The following is a 20,824-nucleotide window of genomic DNA, read 5'->3' as shown; positions in this document are numbered from 1 at the left end:
ACAACATCTCATCCTGGGTAGGCGAAATAGAAGAACATGATGCAGAATTACACTTTAATAGAGGGATATTACAATTAGAGGCAAATTTGAAAGTGCAAGACCTACTCTGAAGATCGAGCACAAGACCAGTGTGAGAAATAAAATCCGCTCCCAATATAATGGGGCAGGACAAATGCTTGGCCACAAACAATTTAACTTTCCATGTGAATTGAAAAATACGAATTTTGACATATAAGGAACCGAGAATTTCTAATGGAGAGGAATTAGCCGCAACGTATTGGATCGCCGACAAACAATAGTTAGGAAGCTTGCAAACCGATTTCAATTTTGAATACCAATCAGCCGAAATAATAGAACAAACACTACCTGAATCTAAGAGAGCTGTTATAGGCTCGTTATTTAACTCAATTTTGAGAAAGGGGACCGGTGCGGGGGAATCCGCCGCAATCCTAAGACACTCTTTGGGACCTTCAAAAGATGAATTTGAAAATTGCTCGTTCCCTGAATTTACAACCTGTTTACCAGGGGCTGAGTCTCGGGAAGATGGATTAGTCGACTCAGCCGAAGCCACTAGTCACTTTTTATTATTGGCATAGGTGGAATTTGCACCAGAAGTTGAGCAGGAGGGGGTGCTATTCGAATTGGGACAATTCTTGGCGATATGTGAGAAAGCCCCACATTTAAAACAGCCTTGTGATGACCCGGCTCCATTCCTTGTCCCACTTGACTTGATCAGTGGACACTTGTTGCGCAGATGGTCAGGCGACCCGCAAGCATAACATTTACGGGGATTGACTGGTCGGCGAGGTGGAGGCCGAGTATTACTAAAGGAAGGCGGGGGTTCTTTCGCGACACGCAAAGAATCGGCGTATCTAACTCCTTCCGCTGAGACGGCCAATGCTTCAAGTTCAGAGAAGGTTTGCGGGCACGCCGCGAAACACAAATATGACCTGTAGGGTGGTGAAATCCCTTCCACAATAGCTTGTACAATCTGATCCTCAGGGAAATGAAGAGCAAACACCCTAGTATAAAACTTAATGTCCTGAATGAAATCAGCCAAGTTTTCATCCAAGCGTTGTACACGGTAATAGTACTTCTGAATAAGGGAGGACCTGGCCCTAGCCGGGATGAAGTTAGCTAGCAAATGGGCATGGAAATCCTCAATAAATGATTGCTCGGCAATGGCTCTTACGATTTTATCTGAGAGAATACCAATAGCATACGGATAGATAATTTGCAAAATTTGACATGGAGAAAGAGAAAACACAAGGGCATGATCCTGAAATTCAACTAGAAATCTTAAAAAAGAAATTACATCACTGGTGGTATTAACGGAAAACTTAGAGATACCTCTGAGCAACATTGCCAATGGATGAGGCAAGCTGCTAAACCCGGGTGACATAGTAGGTAAAGGTTTCAATGGCAGAGAAGTTAATTCAGAACGGATGTTACTCAATGATGCACGACGTTCAGATTCGTTGTCCAATGGGGCAGGGATAGTTTGAGCAGCAACGGTTATCCTATTCACTTCTCCCTTGGGAGGCGCTTCCTCACTACCTGCATTCACTGTGGTGGGTAGATCGCTTTTGGGAGGAACCTCCCCTGTTAACAATTGAGTGACCTTGCTAGATAATTCAGACATATTTTCAAGCAGCGTACTAGCTTCCTTCTTCTGAACGTCATTCAACTTTAGAGACAACAGATCGTTAACCCTATTCGAAAAATGATATAGCCTAGCTTGCACACGCTTAATTTGATTAGGAGAAGGATCATTTTCATCAAAAAAACTAACTACAGAAGCTAGCCCAGTAATATTCTCCGTGATCGTGGAAAGAGAGTCGTCAATTTCTTTCTCTCCCAAATTGGGGATGGAAATAGGCAAATCTAGGGACTCTCTAAGCTTGTTTGTGTCTACTGCAACCGTGCCTCCAGATTGTACATTTCTAATAGTCAATTCATAGATCAACTCCTCCTTGCGCAAATAGTTAAGATGGAGAACATCGCGAGGGCCGGGCATGGTGACAGAACAATTTTGAGAAACTCAAAAAATTCCAGCAACTGGGAAAATAGTTAGAGTTCGGAACAAACAATATTTAGCCGTCAAAAGGGGCTAAATTGAGACCCATTCAACCACGCTCTGCTACCACTTGTTACGGAGTTTTCCCGTGGTAGGTAGAGGTGAAAGAAGGTGCGGGTGTGAATAGGTCTCCAGCTACGAAAGCAAAATTAATTTAAAATTTAACAAGGTTATATTTTCTTTTCAAAACAAAGAAATAACAAGCATGGCAGGTACAAAGTAGCAAATCAAAAAGGGTAGTTACAATATTTACAGGAATTGGGCTTCGCGCCCTGACTTTACACTGCTTGGGCAATCAGCTCAGTTTTACCCCAAACACAAGTTTCAACCGAGGGGCAGAAAACCCCCTTCATGCCTAGGAGCCCTTGCTCCAAATTACACTGAAAAGCCTCCGCGAGGCGTACAACATTCAATTTTCAAAAGAGCCACTCGCTCTCAAAATTTAAACCAAACTCCACCTTCAAGTTGTCCTCAACGGACATAAACACAGGGGTAAAATACCCAATCTACTGAGGTCTATTAAATGAAAAGCAGGTTAATTAAATGACCTCTAAAATAACAATTTGAGAGGAGGCGAGCTTGCACTCCTAATACACTTTGATTAAGACCTACTTGGCACTAGGCCGTTAATACAAGGGCTAATCCCATGCTAAAGAGGTGACTTAAGAAAAGAACAATTTGTTTTACGTTATCGAAGAATAGGTTGAGAAAAATAAGTTCACCTCAAAACAATAAGAGTGGGAGCTCGAGAGGGTTAGCACTCTCTATCCCAGTATGTAGCTTAAAAGAGAATAGAAGAAAAGATCGTTACATTTTAGGAAAAGGTTACATGGAGGAACGCTTCGCACCCGCCCCGAGAGTTAAACTGCTGAGCTAGCAAAGAAAGAATTTATTAATCGGCCATTGCCTTATTGATGACCGCTGCCGAGGAAAGAGGCGCTTCCCGCCTCCTGCTATGTACTTCATACACTGAAAGATGGAACAGAAGTGGCCCGGAGACCCTAAAATCAGCAGTTTATATCCTCTCGCGGAAGGTTCTAGGCGTTAGGGGAATGAAAACACCCTCCCACAAACTTTTTATTGGCTCGGGTACAGAAACATATCCAAGTTGGGGGAAGATACATCGGATTGGTCGGAAATAACTCAAAGAAATTCAGGATTGGTTAAATGCAAAACAAGGGGAAAGAGAGGGGTATACAGCCAACTTAAACAATAACTGAAATTTTTTTTAGCAAAGACAAACATTTGAAATAAAAATTTCTCCAACAAAATAGTTCTTTGACTCCGCACTAGGTTGCATTATTGTTGATCTTCAGTAGTGTCCTCTAGAAGAGAAAGTTCACACTTCTTACTTCAAGTGAAACAAAACCACATCAAAAATGACACAGTTCAAAAACTCAAAATTTTCCACGTGGTGACATCTTCTGAGAAAGTAGAGAATTAATAGCGTAGATAAAGTTCAGACTTCCTCCAGCAGAGGAGTTTCAACTGGCGCACATTTTAAATTAGCGGAGTGGAGGTGTACCGCCCGGTACAATTATTATTATTATTATTATTATTATTATTATTATTATTATTATTATTATTATTATTATTATTATTCCGGTGCCGTCTCCTCATAGAATATCAGCGACTTCTTTAGTATTTTGCGCTTGCCGTATCAGGGTTGCTGGTTGCTGTACCACGGGTCACGAATCACTGTCGGATGTTTCGCGCCCAGGGTAATTTTTTCTGCTCTCATCCACGTTTTCCTCATGTCTTACCTTCTACCATGAGATGCATCAGGCTTTATTTGTCATTTCGGAAAATAGATTACTTTCCTACATTATCCGAGGTTTAGGACTTTTACATGATTTCCTGGCACGACGCAGTATCTCCTCGTTCGTGACGTTGTGTACTCCAGGGATAGTCACCACATCCACATTTCAGAATCCTTCAGTGAGTTCGTTGGTGAAACCTCTAGTGTACAATCTTCGACGCTATAAAGCAACACCGTCTTAACGCAGTACTTCCCGATACAGCAACGAGTTTTGTATCATAGGTCTTAGTTGCACATAGGATGCTTTAATTTCAGAATTTCACACTTTTGGCAGTACCGATTCCGGATTTAATTTCTATATCTGAATCCCATTATGTGTTAGTCAACGTCCTAGGCAGACCTACTCGAAACGCGACATCAAATCAAAGGTGTTTCCGTCCAGGATGATAAAGGGATTTGCTCATCGCTAGACCATCTTGATATTGAAATGTAAGAATATTTGATTCAAGTTAAGAGGTTTAAAGATTTCACTAATCACTAATAATTAGCCTGGAAGACCATAGAGAAATTAGTGATGCTAAATTCCTCCACAAAAATTGTTAACAGTACCGTAAACAACCCAGACATGTTATCAAGGTTTTCGCATACCTCTTATAAATCCAAGGCTAAATACTATATTCAAGTACCAGTAAACACACACTACCTTACATAACTATTCACCACCTTGCATACTGTAATAGCTACAACAGAGCTGTCTTGAAGCAGCAAAAACGGGATCTCACTTTGCCCATTAAACACTTCTTAATATTTTCATACACTGACAAAATGAACACGACTGTGAGAAGACATTCCTTATGAATGCATGTTAGTTCAGTTTCATAAACGTAAAAAAATATATAGTGTAATTAGAACACTTGCAATGTAGCCTATGTATATTAGAAATATTTTTAGGTTAGATTACAATTAAATTAACATGGTGCTAAATGTAATTAGTGTTGGCTTACTATAATTGGGAAGATTTTCACCCTGTTGTAAACCAAAGAAAGTAAATGTATAAATAAATGAAAATGCAATTGAAAATTTCCTCTTTAATTTGTATTGCACAACTTGAACATTGTCGGCAAGTTCAAGAGAATACTGTATATTATCAAATATAAAATGCATGGTCACTGACCCAAATTTAAGACCGCAATACAGCTATGCACTACACATAAATTAACGGATGATTATTTCATACAGACAGGGCTGAGGGCAACGGTCAGGAGGCCTTAAAAGGAAATAGCAACAAAATTCAATAACTGAGCCTACAGTAGTACTTACAGCATCGTGAACGACATTGTGGAACATGTACTCACCTGAAAGAAAGAGAAACATAAATCAAACAATGCATGGAAAACAATGGATAGAATATAGTAAACATATAGCTAAACAAATATCAGCCTCTGTAGTCCACTGATCTTCTTCACATCGAGCGAGTTGGCCGTTCGGTTAGGGTCAAAAAACCGTGAGTTTGCATTCGGGAGATAGTGGGTTCGAGATGATTGTTTTCTAATCTCAGTATTTTTACGCTTCTGAGAGCAAACCGAAGGATGGGAAATTTGTTCTCTCTTGAAACTGTCACAAAGAGTTTATGGGCTTTTATTTCTTTTCTATCTGTTTCATGTCGCAATGAGAGTGAGTGGTCTTATGGCCACGATGAGATAGGAATGTGAAAGATCTGAGAGAGAGAGAGAGAGAGAGAGAATTAGCTGTACGTCACACCGACACAGACAGGTCTTATGGCGACGATGGGACAGGAAAGGCCTAGGAATGGGTACGAAGCGACGGTGGCCTTAATAAAGGTACAGCCTCAGTATTTGCCTGGTGTGAAAATGGGAAACTTATCTTCAGGGCTGCCGACAGTGAGGTTCGAACCCACTATCTCCCGAATGCAAGCTCATAGTTACGTGAATGTAGCCAACTTGCTCCGTGCTATGGTTTTCTGCAACATGAATTATAATACTGCCATCCACCCACATACAGAGTATATTGATATATTGTGCTGCATGTCCAACCCTTGTGCGCCTTCCTCACAGGGTCGGGTACGAAGTGAGATGAATCTCCATAGCGAGGTTTTACGACCGGATGCCCTTCCTGACGTCAGCCTCATTAGAGGAGTTAATGAGGTGAAATTAATGACGTGATATAGTTGTATGACAATGTGAAGATAGAGGGTGAAACACGGTGACGGTACATAGCCTACTCTTGTCACATAACACCCAGGGGTCTGCTGAAGGCTTTACGTCCCCATCCGACGGACGAATCACTATCAACAGCATAATATATCCTTACGCCACAATTATGAGCACTACATAGTATACATGTTTTAATGAATATCCTTGTAGGTTTAATCGTTCGGTCTCCTGAACTTCTAAAATGATCCATTTACAGCTGTTTTATGTGATGTAATTGAATTTATACTGAGTGTAACCATTCTCTTCAGGATCTCCTTTTCTCTACATACAAATGTATTAAGGGTTTATCAGGGGGTTAAGCGCTATTTCTACTTTCAAGGAAGCACTTTAGAGACATTGTATACACCAGTAAGGATCATCTGTAAACTTCGTGCTGCTACTCACAGCTATTCTATTATTATAGATGTTCTGGTAGTGGAAAGTCTAAAATTCTTACTCGATTTGTTTCTCAAATAAAATTTTATGTACTATCTCTTTTTTATATGTAGTATATTAGTTTTAAGAATTTATCCTTTTATTATATCTCATTTAATTCATCTTAATTTATTTCATCTCAATGTAATCTTACCATTCTTGTATTATTACTAATTTAATTATTGTAAGTAATACAATCTAATATATATATTTCAGTGCCTGGTTACATGGAAGAGAAGGCTTGAAGGCCTTAATCTTGCCAGGTAAAATAAAACATTACTAAACTGAACTAAACTACATGTATGTTTGTTGATTACTCAGCGTGAGGGCTAGTTGGGTCCAAAAGAGCTCAGTTATCAGCTGCCATAGATAGGCGTGTCTAAGAAGTTGTACACGAGAAATTGGGAGTGAGTAAGTTTCCCGTTGCTTTCCACACTGAGCAAGAAGGTGCTATTACATATCAGCCTGCCAAGCTCCTCAAAGAGCGCACACCAATCAACCTTATGAGTGTTATTTTCACGCCGTTCTTAACAGGGACTGGCTGCATAAGGTATAGTATTACTATCATCGCTCAACCTTAGTCACTTTCACATTGTCAAAGCAAAGGATGAGATTGAAACAGGTCAATCAAAGCAACAAATGTATTCTAGCTCATACCAGAAGACACACTGTGTATCGCCTGTAAAAGCACAAGATCATTTTTTGTCTAACCAGTCTATCTTCCTCCATTCATCTCATAAGCACACAGGACAAACAATGAGTCACCGCTGGAGAAATCATTACAACCTTCATTTAATGCCGTGTAACTCCGCCTCTGGACTTGATAACCGCCTGGATTCTGCTAGGAAGTGAGTCCACAAGGTTGAGCAGGTACGTCGCATCAAGGTTACGCCATTCGCTGAGGACTTGATCGCGCAATTCTAGCCAATTTGCGGGGATTGTGTGAATAGCGGCGAAATGCAATGGCGCGTCAACTGGACGTTCACTCCAAATATGAGGTGCGTGCGACAATCCGATTCCTATGGCCCAAAAGGAAGAATTTCACGGACATTCATCGTGAAATTAGTGCTGTGTATGGGGAGCGGGACATTTCCCGGCAAGATATCGTAAAGTGGTGTCAGCAGTTCGAAGCCGGACACACGGATATCACGGACAACCATCGCGAAGGCAGGCCCGCAACGTCCAGGACCCGTGCAAAGGTCAACAGTGTGAATGCGATCATTAGACAGAACCGGCGCATTAAACTGAGAGAAATCGTAACGCAGCTGAACATGTCGTATGGCAGTGTGTTCGCCATTGTTCACGAGGACCTTGGATATCGTAAGCTGTGTCAAAGATGGGTCCCACGTCTTCTCACCGATGAGCACAAGGGACAAGGTTTCCAATCCTCCCTGTCATTTTTTGCAACGCTATGCCGCAGACGGCAACGGGTTTCTGCGGCGAATCGTCACAGGCGACGAAACGTGGGTCCACCACTTCACCCCCAAAACGAAGAGAACATCAATGGAATGGGTGCACCCCTCATCACCACAACGAAAGAAGGCCAAGGTTCAACCTTCAGTCGGTAAGGTTATGGCGACAGTGTTCTTTGACATGGAGGGTTTGCTGCACGTGGAATTCATGCCGGAAGGAACGACGATCAACGCAGCGTCGTATTGTCAAACGTTGCACCGGTTGCGTAAAGCGATTAAAGAGAAGCGCCGGGGGAAATTGAGCGCCGGTGTGATTTTGTTGCACGATAACGCAACACCTCACAAGGCCCGCCAAACGAGAGAACTGCTGCAGCGTTTCAAGTGGGAGGTCTGGCAACATCCACCCTACAGTCCAGACCTAGCGCCATGTGACTTTCATCTGTTCGGTAAGCTCAACGACGTTTCCAGACCGATGAGGAGGTGAAGGCCGCTGTCTCCGAGTGGTTGCAGAACGCTGGAGGAAATTTATATGCATCCGGCATCGACAGGTTGGTTGTGTGCTCGCAGAAATGTTTGGAGTCTCTTGGAAACTATGTGGAAAAGTGACGTTACAGTGTATGTCGTTATAGTCGTGTTGCTGTTGTATAGGTGGTGTAATAAATGGCCATAACTGGGAAGTGCAACTTATTTTCTGATCTGCCCTCGTAATAGGGTGGACAAGTGTTCATAAAACCAGTCACAAATGCGTTCAGCCCGATGAATTTTGCTGTTGTCAGCTTTATGTGCCTGTGTGAACAAAGGTCTCTTGCGAAGTTGCAGACTCCAAATGTTCGTTGCAGGCAGGTTCTCTCGCGAGCAGGTTGGGATGGACCTTCATTCACTGACTGCAGAAAATCCAGTCGGGTTTGGAAGCGATTTTGTTTACATACTTATTCACATTTCATCACAATGTTACAACATCTGAGATTCAAATTAAGTCGTCCCTACAAAATCAAATTGCAATCAGTATTCTCATCCAACAGATTCCCACTTTTTTATTCTAGAACTCTCGTTAAATGATTCTTTTGAAGTAGTAACATAAAGATGGGATCTTAGAAAATGTCCTTACTCAACCACTTACTTCATTCCCCGAGCATTTTATTTTTTTCAGAATGATAGTCAGTTGTAATATCTCCGATCATCGGTAATAATCCATTCTTCTTTGTAAAACGTAGAAATGAAGCATCAACTAAAGCAAACAAATTAAACATTTTTAGCGAACACGAGAGGTGGAAAATGAATAAACCTCGTATATTTTGTCGATGAGGATGATATCTCCCTTTACAAAATGTAGTAAATTAAAACGCCCAACGACTTTCGGGTCACAATATATGTTAAAATAACGAATATTGTTCTACATCAATAGAATCATTGTACAGCTCGTCAGTCCCACACTTTAACAAAGGAGGAATTCAAAATTTCACAGTGGGTGCTTATTTATCCATATCTTCACATGAGTGGGCGTATTCACACAAAAGAACAATGGTTTCCAGAGTGGTATTGCGTAAAGTACCGAGTGTGAAACGATAATCATTTCTAATTTATGACCTCGACGTAACAATTTGAACACAATGGAATACACACTTCCATCCACAAATGAAACCCGCACAAACAGTAATAATCATGGCCCCAGTTACCATCTGCAATTAATTTCATTTGAAACTCGAATAGGCTGCCTGCTTGTCGATTTCGTCATTCTATTCCTCTCTACTAGATGGTAGAAAAGTCCGATCACCGTTGGACGACATATAGCTGAGTTTTATTTAATGATTTGTCCAGCTTCTTGGTTGAATGGTCACCGTAGTGCTCTTTGGTTTAAAGGGCCCCGGGTTCGATTCCTGGCTGGGTCGGAGATTTTAACTTTCAATGGTTAATTCCCTTGGCTAGGGAACGGGGTGTTTGTACTGTCCCCAATATCGCTGCAACTCACACACAACACTATACTCCACTACAGCAACACGCAGTGTCCTATACACGGCAGATGCCGCCCACCTTCGTCGGAGGGTCTGCCTCACAAGGGCTGCACCAGGCTAGAAATAGCTACACGAACTTATTATTATTACAATACCAGACATGTCAACACAACGCTTTTATAGGCCGAAATCGTACGACCTATTCTCCACACAGCTTTACTATTCTAAATTTGAGGTTTTGGCCTATTTTGACTCTGTCTGGTAGTTATGCGCTGACATCCAACCACGGCCGACTTAATGCGTCGCTCTAGCTAGTTCCGAGCGCAGCGAGGGATCCAGTCGGCCGTGATCCAACCAGTCCCAAGTTGCCTTTCAAATCGACTTACATCGGCAGAGTGCGATCTCGAAACCTAGTTGCCAACTCGAATCTTCACATTCACCACGTGGTTAACTTATCTCGCTTAGGGTGTATGGTGTTCGGTACGGTTCGCGATCTTTTGTAATTTGTCAGTAATAGTGTTTCTCATATGAGTCTTTATCTCTCTAGTATAGTATAGTCTAGTATAGTATAGCATATTTTACAGCTTATCATAGCTTAAGTTAGTACAATGCAGGTACAGTAGTCCAGTGTATAGCTGTAGTTTTTATTTTACGCCCGTGTATTGGTTTAGTGTACTTAATTCGAGCGTGTTTAACATGCCTCAGTGTAGTTCGGGAAAAACAAGTGGCAAGAACGTGACTTTGACATCAGTGGAGTGTTCCGTCCTTCATGTGTCAGCCATTAGCGGTGAGAGATTTGTTGTTTCCTCATTCTATTTTATTTTTAATAATGCGTTCTATTTTTAGTGTCGGATGTTGTTAGTATGTGTAGCTTTTGTGAATTTGTTTTCAATCCCTATTCAATAGTATTTCTGAGTACGGTATTACATCTTAAGAAGACTGCTTACCGCGGTCTTATTGCATCAGCTGTTCTCGCAGAGGTAAGGCGATGCTCATTTGTTTCGTGAAACGTCAGTTTAGAAGAAAAGCCGTGCGGAGTATAGTGGCCTACCTTTCTATTTTTTCGAATACCTCTGTCGAGTGTGAAACTAAGACCTACGGATTCTCTATTACTGGCCGAAAGAGAGGCAAAGCTATAATAATAATAATAATAATAATAATAATAATAATAATAATAATAATAATAATAATAATAATAATAATATTACAACTTCCCACATGTGGAGGCTGCCACAAGGACAAAGTATGTCTATTACACAGTATTTTGTCTTCTGAGTTACTGTTGACTTTGCTAGTGTGCCAGGTAGAAAAATCACCTCAAGGCTCAGGAATAATAATAATAATAATAATAATAATAATAATAATAATAATAATAATAATAATAATAATAATAATAATAATGAATCCCATCAAACGGACTAGATACAGAGGACGTAGCGGCCAGAGAAAAAAATGGAGCTAGCTTTTCAAACCACTCGGAACACGTATAACAAAGCGTGCTTTCTCTATAAATACCAAAATTCACAATTATAACACTGTTGTCTAGCCGCTATCTCTCCATGGGTCAGAATGACTTTTCCTCACTCAGAAATGTGCGCTGCCTAAGTTAGAGCAATAAGTGAGAAAGATTCTCCACAACATACGTGGTCCCAACAACAAGACGGTATGTACATAAGAAAATCCAGACAAGACATCTTCTCTAATATAGAGAAGATTACGAACAGAATGTGCAAACGCGGGATGGACGACTCCCGATGGACAAAACGCACTTTTAATAATTTTGACTCTAAACCAAAAACACGATATCCTAGTACGTTAACGTCAAGAAAGACCTCGAAGAAATGTGCGTACGACAAGATTTTGCCCAGAAACGAAACCTTCCGAGAACAGGCATTGTGACTTTTGGGACTTTCCGGGAAGTGAAGTGGACAACTGGTGCAAAGTGGTTGAATATGAAATGAAATGGCGTATGGCTTTCAGTGCCGGGAAATTCCAGGACGGGTTCGGCTCGCCAGATGCAGGTCTTTTGATTTGACTCCCGTAGGCGACCTGCGCGTCGTGATGAGGATGAAACGATGATGAAGACAATATATACACCCCGCCCCCATGCCAGGAAAATTAACCAATGATGGTTAAAATTCCTGACCCTGCCGGGAATCGGACCCGGGACCCCTGTGACCAAAGGCCAGCACGCTAACCGCTTAGCCATGGAGCCGCACAGTGGTTGAATGAACGCTGTGCTCGACACAGCGAGCTAACGAAAAATGAGTAAACTCCAGAATGTATAATGAAACTTTTCGTGGTCTCTAGTTGGCCTAAGTAGACGTGGGTTTAATTCCCACCTCAGCCGGTGTCGTATGAGTTGCGCCGAGTAAAAGTTGCGCCGTATTAAAATCAGTAAAACTTGCGCCGTGGTCATTAATCATTCTAGGAACTAGAGGTCTTGTTTGGGAATTCCACAGGGAAGTTTCGTGTTTCAGAATGTGACAGTGTCCACTCCCTACTTACCCCTTATCAGGGTTTTCCAGCCTCATCACAAATCCTCGTCAGGCACGCATAAAACTATTCGTAATTTATTACCTGGGTCTCGTTGTGCATCGTTTACTTGAAGAACGCGAGCGATGGAGTTCATCGAGACCACAAAGGGAAGAACAAGCTTAGTTTTGGAAAGTTTTTGTTACCGAAAATGAAGAACAAATAAAGACAATTCCATTGTATGACAATGTATCCACGAGAAAACCAAATGTTGTAAGGGGGCAGTAGTGAGCCTAAAAGATCAAGTAATCAGAGTAAAAGAACACGTGTGTGTTCCGAACGAAGCTGCCGTGGATGTGCGCGTTGCAGTCTCAAAAGCCAAGAAAAGAGCCAGAGGAGATGCCAGCACAATTCCTCAGGTACGTAAATGTTGATTATTTCTAACTTATTCTATTATGCTATTTTCGTAATTTGTCTTTAATATTATATCAGATTATAGTAGATCGAAACAACCAATAGTTACTTATAATGTATTGTGTACATAAAATGTTAGTGAAAGTTGAATGAAAGTTGAATTTTGAAAAATAACGTCTCCTTTTCAGATATTCAAGGAAGGATTGGAACCTCTCCAGAATAGAGGGTACGAGCTGGTCACAGCAATGTCACAGTATGAGACCATGAAAGCGACGTTGTATTCACTACGATGGAAGGAGCAAGGAATCCTCAGGGAACCAGAACGTTCGGATGATATATGCCTTGACGAAAACATTCTTCAAATGTCTTATGGAAGTTCTTTTCTTTTGGCTGACTATGTGGACGGTGAGGAAAGAATAATGATTTTTGTACTGAACAGGGGAAAGAGATTATGAAAGAAAATAAGACTTTCGTCATGGGCGGCACTTTCAAGAGCTGTAGCAGGCAATTTGCGCAGCTATACACTATCCACGTGGATTTAGACAGCACATAGGAAGAGACGAATATCACTCCAAGCATATTCACACTTTTACCTAACAAAAGGGCAGAAACATACAATAAAATGTTGGGAATGTTGAAGGAGAGAATTCCCGACTGGAGACCCGAAAGGGTGATAATTGATTTTGAGTCTGCCACCATTTGTGCTTTGAAACGGTCATTTCCATTAGCTGAAATACAAGGATGTTTCTTTCATATTCTCCAGTGTATTTGGAGAAAGGTACAGGAAATCGGACTGACAACACTGTATAAAGAATGTCAAAAAGTGAGGCTGACAATTCGGAAGTGCGGGGCTCTTGCTTTCTTGAAGCCTAAAGATGTGGAAGAATGGCTTGAAAATCATAATGTACCACAAGCAATCTGCAACAGCCACGGAAGACGCCACAGAACAACAAACGCTGTTGAAGGGTGGCACCACAAAATTAACAGTATTCTAGGGAGACCGCACTCACGAGTTAAAGATTCATTTTGTGTCTCAAATCCGAAGCAGAAAGCTCGAATTTTAAGATTGCCAGGAATGAACTTCATCTTGAGGGCAAAAGAAGTTATATGCAATTAGACCAAAGGATCTTGAGAGCAACGGAGGTATTTGGAAAGGGGTAATGTAAAGAAATTCATCAGAAACATGTCTTTCATCCTCCAACTGTATTAGACATTTAGTACTGAACTGTTCATTCAACGGTGCTTACGTTGTAAATATATAATGTAAATATTAGGTTTAAGACACTGACAAGGTTATACCGAAAATTTAAATCATGTATATAGGCATTAGTTTTCATAAGGATGACAAGGCCGAATGGCCGCTTTCTGTATTGCTAGACTTGGTTTGTTAAATAATGTCAAATCATTCAAGTAATACTTAAACGGCTGTTTTAAGTTCAACGGAGATCGTCTGAAGAAGACATAATGAAACAACGCTGATAGAATGAACATTTGCGACGGAAAACTGTAAATTTCAGTTATTGTTAAGATTAAAAAAGCTTCTTCATGACGCTGATGGAACGTAGGCTTCCCATCGCTGCTCCGGGGGTTAAATCTACGATCACTTTAGATAGCGTTTATACTGGACAAGGCTGGCGTTCAAAATATTATTTCTGATTTCTTCATATTTATATCAGCATCACTGTTTGAAACAATTTCATTTGTAATTTATTAATCTTTTATACCCAGGGGAAAGAGCCAGGCCTAGCCAGGGCACACAATTTCCTTTCTTTGGCAGTAGCTATGGTTCATTCTTGAGCCCTATCACTTCATAAGGGGTGCATGTCGGGGAAACGTAGGGTGAGACAGTTTTTTTTCTGTTTTCACTGGTCATTCTTTATTCAACAAATTCGCTACATTTCATTTGCCATCCATTAATCTTTGTCCGCAAAAGCACGTCAGATCTCTCATTCGGCAGTATTTTCTTCCTTTAGCGGTATTTCAGTCTTCATTCATTCTGTTCCTGACCCTGTCAGTTAGCTACAAACAGGCTGTGAATATTCTTCATAAGACTGAAAGACTGATTCCATGTTTCCACACTTGGTTTGTAAATTAAGTCAAACTACGTAGTTATACACATTTCATCCACTGATATAAATACGATGCAGGTTTTCTAAATGTGCAAGAAACCAACATTGATAGAGTGAACACCGAGCTCGATAGCTGCAGTCGCTTAAGCTTGGCCAGTGTCCAGTATTCGGGAGATAGTAGGTTCGAACCCCACTGTCGGCAGCCCTGAAAATGGTTTTCCGTGGTTTCCCATTTTCACACCAGGTAAATGCTGGGGCTGTACCTTAGATAAGGCCATGGCCGCTTCCTTCCCACTTCTAGCCCTTTGCTGTCCCATCGTCGCCGTAAGACCTATCTGTGTCGGTGCGACGTAAAACAACTAGCAAAAAAAAATAATTATATATTAATTTCAAAATCTCAGTACTACAGATATTCACAGACATTCCTTGAACTTGGAAATAACCCACTGCAGTGCAGCGCAGGTAGCAGATGCTTAAGACAGCTGTCAAACCACTTCTACTCCCGGCGGGGAATCTCCACGGCGCAAATTTTACTCGGCGCAACTCATACAGAACCCCTCAGCCATCCTCGAAGTGGTTTTCCGTGGTTTGCCAAATCTCCTCTAGGCAAATGCCGGGGTGGTAACTAACTTAAGGCCATGGCCGCTTCCTTCCCTCTTTCTCGTCTCTCTCTCCCGATCTTCCAATCCCTCTCCCCCACAAGACCCCTTGTTCAGCATAGCAGGTGACGGTACCTGGAAGAAGTACTGGTCCTCATCCCCAGTTGTAACCCCGACCCGAAGTCTCGAGCTTTAGGACACTGCCCTTGAGGCGGTAGAGGTGGGATTCCTCGCTGAGTCCGAGGGAAAAATCAACCATGGAGGGTAAACAGATTAAGAAAGGAAAGGAAAGTAAGAAACATCAGTGTGAATTACATTTCAGGAACCACGCAAATTTTGAGAATAAGGTTTATTTTTGTTTAACCTAATAAAATTTGTGAAAAATGTGGCCATAGAAATTTGTGACATACTTATTTATTAAAGCATCATGTTAAAATCTGCCTGCTGTCATTTCTTGCTGGATACAGTACTTTTGCATCCATCTCTTGGCACAGGCCAGAGTAAAGTGTAGCTTCCACCGAAGTCCCAGTCAACATCCATGGCTGTGACAATATGGAAGTTGCTGGGGTATGGGTAGTGCTGAGTAATGACATTCGGAGCATGACTAGTGCACCTGAGTGTTATGAAAGGTGCTGCTCATAGGGTCAGTCGTGCTGCAATAGTATTTTCTGACCCTGTGAGGAAGGCAATGGCAAACTACCTCACTCCTCATCTTGCCTAGTACGGCTCATTTTGGTGCTTCCATTGGTTTTTGGTGTTTCCTTATAACCGCATAACGTTTGGTGGTGCTATTTGAGGATCCAACCAGCCTCTGGGCTGATGACCTAACAGATAGAATGTTAAAATATGTTATGTTGGTAGATTTTTTACCTATTATTACATGCAAATAACATTAAAATATGTTAGTATGTTGTGCGGCGTGCCACAAGTCGAGTTCGCGTGTCAGCTAGTGGCACGCGTGTCATAAGTTCGCCGTCCGTTGTCTAGGGAGTGTAGGCGTTCTAATCTCACTCAGAAGGAATTTTTTTTTTTTTAATCTACGTTAAGCTGAATCAGATTACTTGATTCGAGAACTGAAACATTACCATGGAAGCACCACGATTTGTTCTGGGTGTTTCCGACAAAAGAGTAGTGTTTCGAAGATGTTGCCTGTGAAGACTTGAGCGTAAACTGCTCAAATTAGCCGATGAAGGAGAGATGCCGTGGTGTGATAGTAGACGAATAATCACGAGTGGATTTTTAACAAGTAGGAACGATTTCAAAAAAGGGAAAAAGTTGGAAATCAAACGAACAAAATGGTGCAAATATTCGTGTGTGGGAAGAGGAATTAGGGATTGAATTAATTCAGCAAGAGAGATGAACGAAAAAATCCCATTTGTATTTTATTACTGAAGGAGTGGTTTGCGCGATTTGAGTCACGTAGCTGTGAGCTTACATTCAGGAGATAGTTAGTTCGAAACCTAAAGAGGGTTTTCCATGGTTTTCCCATTTTACACCGTGCAGATGTTAAATAGGGCCACGTCCACTTCTTTCACAGTCCTAGCCCTATTCTATTCCACTGTCGCCAAACCTACCTGCATCGGTGCGACGTAAAATAAATAGCATTTCTATATTGATCATATTCAGAGTCGACTTTTCGGTTCAATGAAATATTCTTCTTACATTTCAACTAAATTACGTGAATATTGCGCAATAGGTGTGATAAAATTACGCGTTGAGCACCTAAAGGTGTAAAATATGTATTTACACAGTTTGAGTGCATTTTGAGAAAAATATCCCTAAATCCGAAAATTTTAATTTTTCAGAAAATGGCATGCCCAGTTTTTTAATACGTTCCAATGATATTGGATGGGTTGTCAGCGTCTTCTTTCTCATCTTCTAAAAGCTTAATTTCGGACTTCTTGTTGCTCCACGTTTGCCCACTTCCCTCTGTGGACCACTGGTACAGTTACGGTCTCCGGATATTAAGATCACAAGTTGAAACCAGACAGAAATAGTCACAAACGTTTTACGGCCGGGAATCCATGTCATACATTGTTGACATGTATAAGTTCTCTGGTGACATATTTGTTGGCTATCTGACAAAATTAATTAAACTAATTTAATTAAATTTCGGGCATGGATCGCCCAAGAGAGATTCGTTTTCCTTTGCCATCTGGTAGATTATTATTATTTCTTTCTTAATCCGTTTACGGTCCAGGTTTGGTTTCTCCCCGGACTCAGTCAGGTATCCCACCTCTACCGCCTCAAGGGCAGTGTCCTGGAGTGTGAGACGTTTGGCCGGGGATACAACTTAGGAGGACAACCAGTAACTTGCCCGGGCGGCCCTACCTGCTATAATGAAAAGGGACCTTGTGTGGGGTTGGGAAGATTGGAAGGGCTAGGCAAGGAAGAGGGAAGGAAGCGCCTTTGGCATAATGTTAGGAAGCATCCCGGCATTTGCTTGGAGAAGAAGTGTGAAACAATGGAAAACCACTTCGAAGATAGCTGAGGTGGGAATCGAAATCCCTCCCTCTAATCAGTTGACCTACTGAGGATGAGTGGGCCCCGTTCCAGTCATCATACTAATTTTAAAATTCCGTGGCAAATACGGGAATCGAACCCGGGCCTCCAAGGATGGCAGCTAATCACACTGATCACTATACCACAGAGATGGATTATTATTCTTATTCTTATTATCCGACTCATTGGTTGAATGGTCAGCGTTGAGGCCTTCAGTTCAGAGGGTTCCGGGTTCGATTCCTGGTTGGGTCGGGGATTATAATCTCCTCTGATTAATTCTCCTGACCCTGGGACTGGGTCTTTTTTGTAATTTTTGTGTAGTTGGCCAAAATTCTACAAATTTCAGTCATAAAACATTCTATATTTTATTTATAGACACATTCTTTTTGGCGTTTTCTAATAGCTCTCGATGAAAAAATCAAATGACACTTTACTCACCTCTGTGTGACACCTAGATTCCAAGCTACACCGAACAGTAATTGACTTTCGACTGTCACAAACACACCTTAATTTCGCGGCCATCTTGTAAATAAATAAATAAATAAATAAATAAATAAATAAATAAATAAATAAATAAATAAATAAATAAATAAAAATCATTTCTGAGCTAGCCCATAACATTTTAAGGAAAGGCGTTTTATCGATTCTTCACTTGAGAGCATCTCCCAAACCCAATCTGAAAGATGTGGCATGTCAAGAAAGGAATGTGATGGTCAAGCTACGGACAGGCTGTACTCTGATTTGAACTCACAACTTTGACGTAGGGCGCGAGGACCAAATACACAGGGTAGACTGAAATGTTTAGCAGTAGTTCTCAATGGCTCACAAAAGTAACAGCGATCTGGATGGTAATGTCAACATCACGAAAGGCAATGCGGCATATCGTGATGTCTGGTAATGACTTTAACATAATTTGCATATAAAATACCACAATCAAATTGTCGGAGAAGACGGTACCAGCAGAGGAAGAGTTTAACTATATTGATTGTCGAGCCAAGGAAAGGACACACGACACAATATACACTTTTGTTACAATGTATAAGCTTCAAAAGTATTATTTACAGTTAAGATGTAGAACGTTTTCATAACACTAGTCTTCCCGACAAGACAGTAAGTAGTGTTACGAATATGTTGCAAACGTTGGACTGGAAAGATTTGGAAGTACGGAGACGAACTGCTCGACTAGGGTTGGCTTTGAATGACGTTACTGGACGAATAAGCTAGCGTGGAGTTTTCAAAAGTAAGAAAGATCTTAGTATGAAGATAAAGTTAGAATTCAAGAGGACAAATTAGGGCAAATATTCGTTTGTAGGAAGGGGAATTTGGGATTGCAATAATTTTCCAAGGTAGATGTTTAATAAATTTCGACTTCATTTAAGAAGGGACTAAGTAAAGAACGGATAGGGAATCGGTCACCTGGGTGACGTGATAGTCCTAAATGCTTTTCAGTGGTGACTGATTATTTTCCAATTAATGACACCTCTACTTGCGTAAACATGACGGCACATTCTGTTTACACAACGACCAAATGAACGAATTCATCAGGGTTTTGTTCACACTGAGCAAGGTAAGTGCTATTTGAAGAATCAGCTGTCCTCCAAAAATTGAGTATCTGAACTTTCTGTAAGCGACAACTCAAATATTTATCCCCATATAGTATATATCCTCTTTGCACCTAGAAAAACGGACTGCTGTGTGATAACATTTTAGCTTAGAACTCTGACCAGAAAGGTTCTGTCGTCTCACATTTAGTATTGCACAAACTACAGTATATCAACGAATTTACGTTTTAACTGATACAAGTGCTGAGCGACAGCCCAAAATGCAGATCAGTGGTGATTGATTATTTTCCAATTAATCACACCTCTACTTACGTAAAAATGATGGCGGGTCAGTATATTTCCCCTCAACATTGTCACACAGCTGTCCAATGTCTAAAACTAAATATATACGTTTGATTTATTTAATTATTAATGTTATTGGTTTTACGTCCCGCCAACTATTTTTACGGTTTTTCGGAGACGCCGAGGTGCCGGAATTTAGTCTCGCACGAGTTCTTTAACGTTCCAATAAATCTACCGAAACGAGCCTGGCGTATTTGAGCACCATCAAATACCATCGAACTGAGCCAGGATCGATCCTGCCAAGTTGGGGTCAGAAAACCAGCGCCTCATCCATCTGTGCCACTCAGCCCGGCTGACTTATTTCGATCTCAGTTACATTAATTGGTACTTTAACACGTCATCACACACATCTAAATACTTTACAGGTGTTTGAAATACCCTCTTTAATAAGACTGGGAATCTTACTGTTCGAAGTTCAAAAGTCCTTCTGTTTTTCTTGCAATTTGTTTACGTCTTATGGTGGCGATAGGATAACACAAGTCTACGGTAGGTAAAGAACTGACCATAGCCTTAACCTTCTCGTAAAAATTAATATAAATGCTATTAAAACCCAGTCAATTGTTTTCTCAAGAAGAAGGCACCTTGGTCATCTTACTACAAACAGTGTCCCACTGTCCTGGTCTAATACAGTAAAACATCTCGGCCTAACAATGGACAGATGTCGGTCATGGAGTGCGAATATACAACAGGTCCTGCAGCGAGCATTGACACACCTGGCTACCCTAAAACCTCCGCTGTATACAAAATGTATCGCAATTTCAAGTAAGAGAAGTGTGTATTTAGCACGCATTAGGTCCATGATGCTTTATGGCTTCAAGGCCTAGTACTATATTCCCATAACTCTTCTTTCAAAGAAGTTTTCTAAAACAAAACATTTTTAAGAATTACTAGAGTCCGATTGTTTAAATCTAATAGGAAGATACGTTCCGAAGCTAGTATTCCAACTGTTAGATCTCAGATATACAAAATGTTTTTTTTAACAGATCTTCCACCCCCTTCTGATGGTCCCAGTA

Source organism: Anabrus simplex, chromosome 7, assembly GCF_040414725.1.
Source record: "Anabrus simplex isolate iqAnaSimp1 chromosome 7, ASM4041472v1, whole genome shotgun sequence".
NCBI classification, from domain to species: Eukaryota; Metazoa; Arthropoda; class Insecta; order Orthoptera; family Tettigoniidae; genus Anabrus; species Anabrus simplex.
The sequence above is the reverse complement of the archived record's forward strand: the minus strand, read 5'-3'. Positions refer to the sequence as shown.